Source organism: Saimiri boliviensis, chromosome 3 (genome assembly GCF_048565385.1).
Source record: "Saimiri boliviensis isolate mSaiBol1 chromosome 3, mSaiBol1.pri, whole genome shotgun sequence".
Lineage (NCBI taxonomy): Eukaryota > Metazoa > Chordata > Mammalia > Primates > Cebidae > Saimiri > Saimiri boliviensis.
Window position 1 is genome coordinate 19949112 of NC_133451.1, and position 7296 is coordinate 19956407.

The 7296-nt window shown below is 36.4% G+C and overlaps 1 protein-coding gene across 6 annotated transcripts in view; it reads right to left on the reverse strand.

Moving 5' to 3' along the window:
• KCNIP4 (potassium voltage-gated channel interacting protein 4) overlaps positions 1-7296 on the reverse strand; it is a 1209336-nt gene that overhangs the window by 241459 nt on the left and 960581 nt on the right. The window lies entirely within an intron of this gene.

The following is a 7296-nucleotide window of genomic DNA, read 5'->3' on the forward strand; positions in this document are numbered from 1 at the left end:
TCTTTAGAACATGGCCACACCCATCTGTTTGTGTATTATATCTGGCTGCTTTTGTGCTACAACAGAGTTGAGTTGTGACCGATCGCATGGCCCACAAAATCTAAAATGTTTACTGCTGAAAAAGCTGGCTGGCCACTGCTTGAGAATAAAGCTCAGCAGGTGTCAGACGACTCGGTGCAGAACACATTGCAGATACTACGGGTTTGGCCTTTCCAATCTATTACCTAACTCAATGGTACTCAACGTTTGGCCCCTGGACCAGCAGCAGAATCCTCAAGTAACACCTGATTAGAAATGCAAATTCTCAGACCCCAACCTCAGATTTAATGAATTAGAAACTCCATGGTTTGGGCCCAACACTCTGTGTCTAACAGGTCAGCCAGATGATTCTGAAGCATTCTTCAGAGAATGGCTAGTCAAACTCAAGAAACTGGAACGTGCCACCTGTCGTTTCAACACAGCTACGAGAAAGACACTTACTGGTTCCTATTTGTGGATAAAGAACGGAGCTAGATATTCCACTTATGTTTTAGTATTCCCTATAATACTCTTCAAAGATTAGGATTATTAGCCCCATTACACGGAAAAGGAAATTGAAGCTTGGGAGGATTAAGAACTTGTTCATAGTTACTGAATTAGGACCTAAACTGCTTTCTGGTCTCACTCTGCCTTCTACCTTATTATCTGAGGGAAAGAAAAAAGCACCTGTGTGCCCCTGGAAGGAGCTAAGTGGTTTATTAGTTAAGTCTTGGTGTTTTCTTGTTGATAATAAACCATTTCAAAGAATATGAACATCAGAAAACACTGCTGCGGACCCATGGGTGATCAATACAACAACAAGAGCCCTCTATAATCATGTTTGAACAGAGGCGAAAACATGAACTTCTTTGAACTTTATTTCTTTTTTTGAGATGGCATTTCACTCTTGTTGCCCAGGCTGGAGTGGAGTGGTGTAATCTCGGCTCACCACAACCTCCGCCTCCTGGGTTCAAGTGATTCTCCTGTCTCAGCCTCCCAAGTAGTTGGGATTATAGGCATCTGCCACCATGCCCAGATAATTTTGTATTTTTAGTAGAGATGGGGTTTAACCATGCTGGTCAGGCTGGTCTCAAACTCCCAACCTCAGGTGATCCACCCGCCTTGGCCTCCCAAAGTGCTGGGATTACAGGCGTGAGCCACTGAGTCTAGACAGACATGAACTTTAAACCACAAAAATAATAAAATATCCCCTATCCCAGCTGATACGAGTAGCTGCTGCTTCTTTACCTATTAATAGCTTTCACCTCTGTCTAGTCTTCACTACTTGTAGATACAAGTAAGAACCCAATCACAGTATGACTCTGACTTCTTGACAGCATCCTGTCCAGATCAATGACTTGCTCCCTTAAACCTTCTCCAAAGGCCCCAAAATGAGCTCAAACCCTGTAATACGTCTAACACTCTCTGAAACATTCCACATGTCTCTGCAGTGTGTATTCTCTCTCTCTCTCTCTCTCTCTCTCTGTAATGAATAATAAATGAAAATTATGCAACTGCAGGTGTGTTTCCTGATGGTCTTTGGCTGGAGGGTATGATAAGTATAAATTCCATTCCCCTTCCACTCTTCTCACTGTCCACTTAAAATTGTAGCTCTCCTCTTCCAGATGGGGTGAGGCACAGGTTTCCAAAGTAAGTAAAAATAATTAGAGCTGGAAAATAAATGTCCTCAAACTAATCAGTATCAAGTGCATTACCAGGTCCAAGCAGAAACTTGGTATTTTAAATAATTAATGACATTTTTAGTGCCAAAATGGTTATAAAAATGATTTCAGGAAACTGCCTGTCTTTTAAAAATATAGTTCAAATTTCTGCTTTTAGTTTCTAGTCTTTGCCTGTCAAAGTCTTGGCTCTCTCAACTCTTGAGATTTAAAATGTCACCATCTTCATGCAGCCTTCTCAAAAATCTTCTACATGAGCTTTGTCCTTGAGTTTTCTAAAGGCCTCACTCCCTCTCAAAAGACTTTTTCATTTTTGATTAGTTATTCATGAGCTGTCTGGCCTCTAACCAACTGAAAATTTCTTGAAGGCAGTAAAACACCTGACTATCGTCCCTTCCCTTCCACACAGTAATACATATTTGTTAAATCTTAGCAGTAAATCTAAACATTTTTCCAGTTATAGAATTGAATGTGTTGCTTTTCTAGCAAACCAGGGATCATATAAGCTGAGATTCCGCAGCTCATTGTTGGATATCTTAATTGAAATTGTCTCCCTGGTTCAGGAATTCTAGCAAACAGATGTTTTTGGTGTTTCTTCACCTTGCAAGGGGATTTTGATATGAACTCTTACAAAGAGAAAAAAATATATATAACAAAAATCTTAATCAATGAATCAACAGTGTTTAGGCTACTATGGAAACCTGAAAGTGATACTGGAGTTTATTTATTATGTGGGATAAGTAGAAGAGTACTGGCAATATTCCTGCATGGAAGCAAATGGCATTAAGGCCATAATTCTTCCGTAGCTTCCATACACCAAGCACTGTGCTAAACAGCAAGGATAATTGTACAATCAAGGAGAAGGAATAAAACTGTCAACTCCTCTCATGCTTTTTTACTGTTGTTCCAGGAATTTCGCATGGTGTATCATGGCCCTGTGCTTGTTCATGGTGTTACCTCATCCAATGTTTTGCATATAGTATTTGCGTAAGCACCATTCTTACATACCAATCTTAGACACTTCTCTTCATTCATAAAACCAGGATTAGAGGTCACCTTCACCATGGAGTCATCTCTGATTGCTTTCTTTTCCTCTACTTGGACTTAATTACTTTACATTCTTCTTGGATTTTCTTGGACTGGTCTATTTACCATGAAGTATTACATTTTATTTGTATTCTTTTTCTTCTTATGCAACTAAGAATTCCTTGAAGGCAGCAACTATCTTAATTGATCTCTACATTCTGGAGCCTAGCCTAGTGCCTGCCATACTGTAGACAATCAAGAAATATTTGTTAAATGCAAGTCATGTGAAAACAAATGGCAAAGTATTGGTAATTATTGAAGCTAGATAACCGATATATGACCATTCATTACACTATTTTCTATACCTTGTTTTGTGTGTAAAATTTTTCAGAATGAAAAGCTTACAATTGAAGACCTTATAAGATATTCAATAAATCAATCCAAATTTATAAGTTCCTACCATAAATGTAGCAACTATACCTATAGTTATGATCTCTGTGTATTCCACATTTCTTTCTTTTCTCATTAGAAAGATATTTAATAAACCCAAACAACATTGCTCTGAAATAAAGTATAATTATGTTATTTCCAAAGAGCTGCAGGTCATGGATATCATATTAAATAAGAACTTCTGGAAAAACTGGAAATGGACAGTTCTCCTCATGTATTTTATTGAGAAGGGCATTCTGTGGATTTTTCCTTCTAATCTCCCATCTGAATTGCTACAAAAGCATAACTAGTATCTCTGCTTCCACTTTCTTACTTCTGAATTCATCTTCACCTACTCTCAGGTTGACCTACCTAAAACATGAGTTTGTCCCACTTGCTCCCTCAAAGTTGAAGTCTTCGAATCAATGGCTCTTCAATAGTTAGAAAATAAGTGTGCACTTCTAGGGTTGAACCCCAACTAACTTGTCCAGCCACATATTTTATTTTAATTTGTTCTTAGACCCATGTGTTATAAGCCATACCCAAGTCACTGTCCTAATCCATGCAAGGCACCCACTGTCTGTGCTTAGAGTCATAACTGAATTTCTTTGCTCAGCCTGGAATTGTCTTCCCGGATTTTTCAATTTGGGAAACCCTTCTCCCATTCCAATATCCTGTACAACTATTTTTTCTTCTCCATTAAACCTTCCCTGGAGTCCTTTCCAGAATGAACCATTCTACCTGTGCTTCTACAGGCCATGGCTTGGGCCTATGCCCAGCATTATTCCTGCTCTCTTGTTTAGTAAGTAGCCTCCTTTACTAGAATGTAAGCTTATTGAGGGGCCGTTAATGTTCATCTTGCACTTTCCCACCCTCAGTCAATGCCCAATAGGGGACCCTGCCCACGTTAAAATTCAATATGACAAGATTACAAACTAAAGTGTGAAATCATTAATCTTGAGTGTTCTTTCTCTTTCCCCTTACTGAGTAGATATGTGCAAAATTTCCAATCTCTATATTAAAATCACATTAGTGATTTGTTTTTTCATAGCCATTTTTGTTCCCGGTAAGCCCCAGATCAAGATTATTTTTAAAATACATTTAAAAGTTTTAAATACATTTAAAAGTTTTAAATTTGATTTGCCGTGTTGTCTTGTAAGCTATATTTCTATTTTTTCCCCTTATAAGAGCTTTGAGATCTTTAAATGGGTGATCTTTATCACTGACATAATTGTAAAATGCTTTTGAGTTCCACACCCCATTTCCAGCTAAAGCAAAATGGCACCATTGATTGTAAATCACATTAGTGATTTTGATCCTCCTTGCAAATTGCTTTTGTGTCCTAAGTCTTAAATTTCAATAAAAAGTTCTTTTAAAATAAGACTTTATCAAAATCAGAAACTAAATCAGAGAATTGTTTCTCTTATCCCTTTCCAATCTATGTCTAATTCTCATCAGCATCAGAGATGAATAGATTAAGGAAATACTGCTTTATCTCAATATTAATATGGGCCCTCTTATTCAAATAGACTCAGAAGTACTTTCTAATGTATTATATACAAAATGACAGTGGAGTAAATGTTCCATGATGGTATCACTGAGGTATCACTGCTTCCTGAGGACAACGTGTAAGCTCAATGCTGCCAAAAAGAAGTTCAAACTTCTACTCTGTGCCTCCTCACCATCACTTCACCACCACCAAAAAAAAAAAAAAAAAAAAAAAAAAAAAAAAAAGAGGCTAATTCTCTGGTCTATTGTGGATCATATTTTCTAGATGGTACAATCTTAGTGAAGAGTTTAGCAATTTGCATTGGGATAACCCTGACAGCCTTTATTTGTAACTAGAAAGAATGAAGGCTCTGGTAATGTAATTTTTATGTGTGGTTTGCACTTTAGCTTCCTTTTTTCCTCAATCCTCTATTTGGCTACTGATCAAAAAGTCCAGGTTCTGTTTCTGCTTAGACAATGTCATAGTCTAAAGAAAGAGGCATGAGGCCTAGGACAGAGGGGTCACCTTCTCATTGGGCTTCACCATTGCACTCTACTCGAACTGGACATTCATCATGATTTAATGTAAGTTACATTTGGTCAAAATGCAGTGCAGACTCTAGAGGTTCGAAAGGGGCTGAGGAGACCACTTGGCTTGCCTTTGCCCTAATCTTGCCTCTAATCTATGACAAAGTTCAGTGATCTGGCTTAGCTCATTTATTTCCCATACTTGGATCCCATGCCTGTATTGAGGTCAAAGCTTTGTAGAAGTTATGTGCCTATTATATGATTTTATTTCTTTTAAATGCATTTGCCACAAATATTTCACGTGGTAATAACAGCCATTTCAGGATAAGACTCAAGAATTCCAGAAACTTCTCATTTGTATTTTCATTTATTCCCTTTCTCAACATTAAGGAAGATGTATAAAAGTATGTTATAGCAGGAAAAGCACTGTATAGGATTCAGTAGTCTTTGGTTTTGACCCTGCTTCTGATTCCAGTTTCATTTGTCTTATGACAAGTCAGTTAACCTCACTGGATTGTAGTTGTCTCCTATGCAAAGTAAGAGTTGGACTAGACTAATATTATCTAACATGTGTTTCAGAGGAAAAAGGGACTGATTCAACAAGTATCTGTGGGTCTTCCCCTATGTATGGTGAAAACCTGCATCCTTGTACTTTAGCATGATCATGGATTCCATAATCAAAAGTTTCTCCAGCTTACTGGACATTTCACATAATATCTATATTCATGTACATCTATATGTGTGTGTATGTAGATATAAAAATATAGATTCAGATATGGATAGAAATATGATTTAGATATCTCTCCCAAGGAAGATATTTCAGACCAGCTCAAAATTTCTAAGATTCTAGTTGGGGGAGTCAGGTTTATAATCCTAATTTTCATTTTGTTGAAACTCAAATTTGAAGTTTGAATCTGCAGACTTTCAACTTTAAGTAATATGAAACAGACCTTGAAGAATAAAAGCTGAATCGTTGCCAGGGGTCTTACACTTCAGACTTTTGATTTTAAATTTCTATATTATTAACACTGACCGTATAAGAATGGTTCTCTATCCTCATAGCACTGTCAAAGTTGACTTCCTCAATACATTCTTGGAGCTTGTCCTTTAGAACCCAGCTCTGAAACCAAGTCAGCTTGAGTGCAATGCACTAAAGCTGGGGGCTGTCACCCAATTAATTCCAGAGAACAAAAACATGGTGACAAAATGAAACAGAAGCAAATTATTCCAATCACAGACATTGAAATTACTTGTACTGTATTAAGATGCCAGCATTTAGTGTATTGAGGCAGAAATCTTAAGAGAATGCAAAATTGTGTAACATTGGAGAAGCCTAATTATGCATTGATTCCCTTCAGGGGTTAAACAAAATTACTGTGAAATACAAGAAAAGGAAAAATAACTAAATTCTGAGGTTTTAATCCCATTACTGTATTATTTGTATTGTGTCTAAGCAGAACTTATTAAGAATACTTTAAAGAAGATATGAAGATTACAAGAGAATGTATGTTCTTATATTAGTCTAAACAGTTAGAACCTACTGAACTTACTTTGCAGGAAAAAAAAAAAAAAAGGACTTTCTGAAGATAAGATACATTGACCATTATTAACATATTAACAGAAACAACCTGTATACCGGATGTGGTTTGGGATGATGTCATCATAGCTATCAGGTCTTAGCTCCTGTAATTAGAAAGATTACAGAAAGCATAGGCAAGTTAAAATATTTCCATCTTCCCACATTAAACACAATGTGAGAAGTAAATATTCATAACTTGGCAAAAAAAGATCATATCCATATCTGGATGAAATATTAGCAAGTATCTCAGGGACGCCATTCTTTCACTTAGGAAGAAAGAAGAGTTTGCATGTAGAATTGATATCAAATGATTTAGGTTTAAATGATTCAAAGTAAATTATTTTAATAAAAGCAGTATTTTATAAAAATATGTATGTGTATATGATACATACACATATATTCAAATAGTTAAAGCAAAGTTAATCAACTTTTTAAAACTCTCCAATCTTTGAATAACAAAATTCATTTTGGATAGTAAGAGTAAAATTTATATTAGATGGATCTAATATTTATTGATAGCAACAGTGCTGTTCCATGCTTATGAATTCC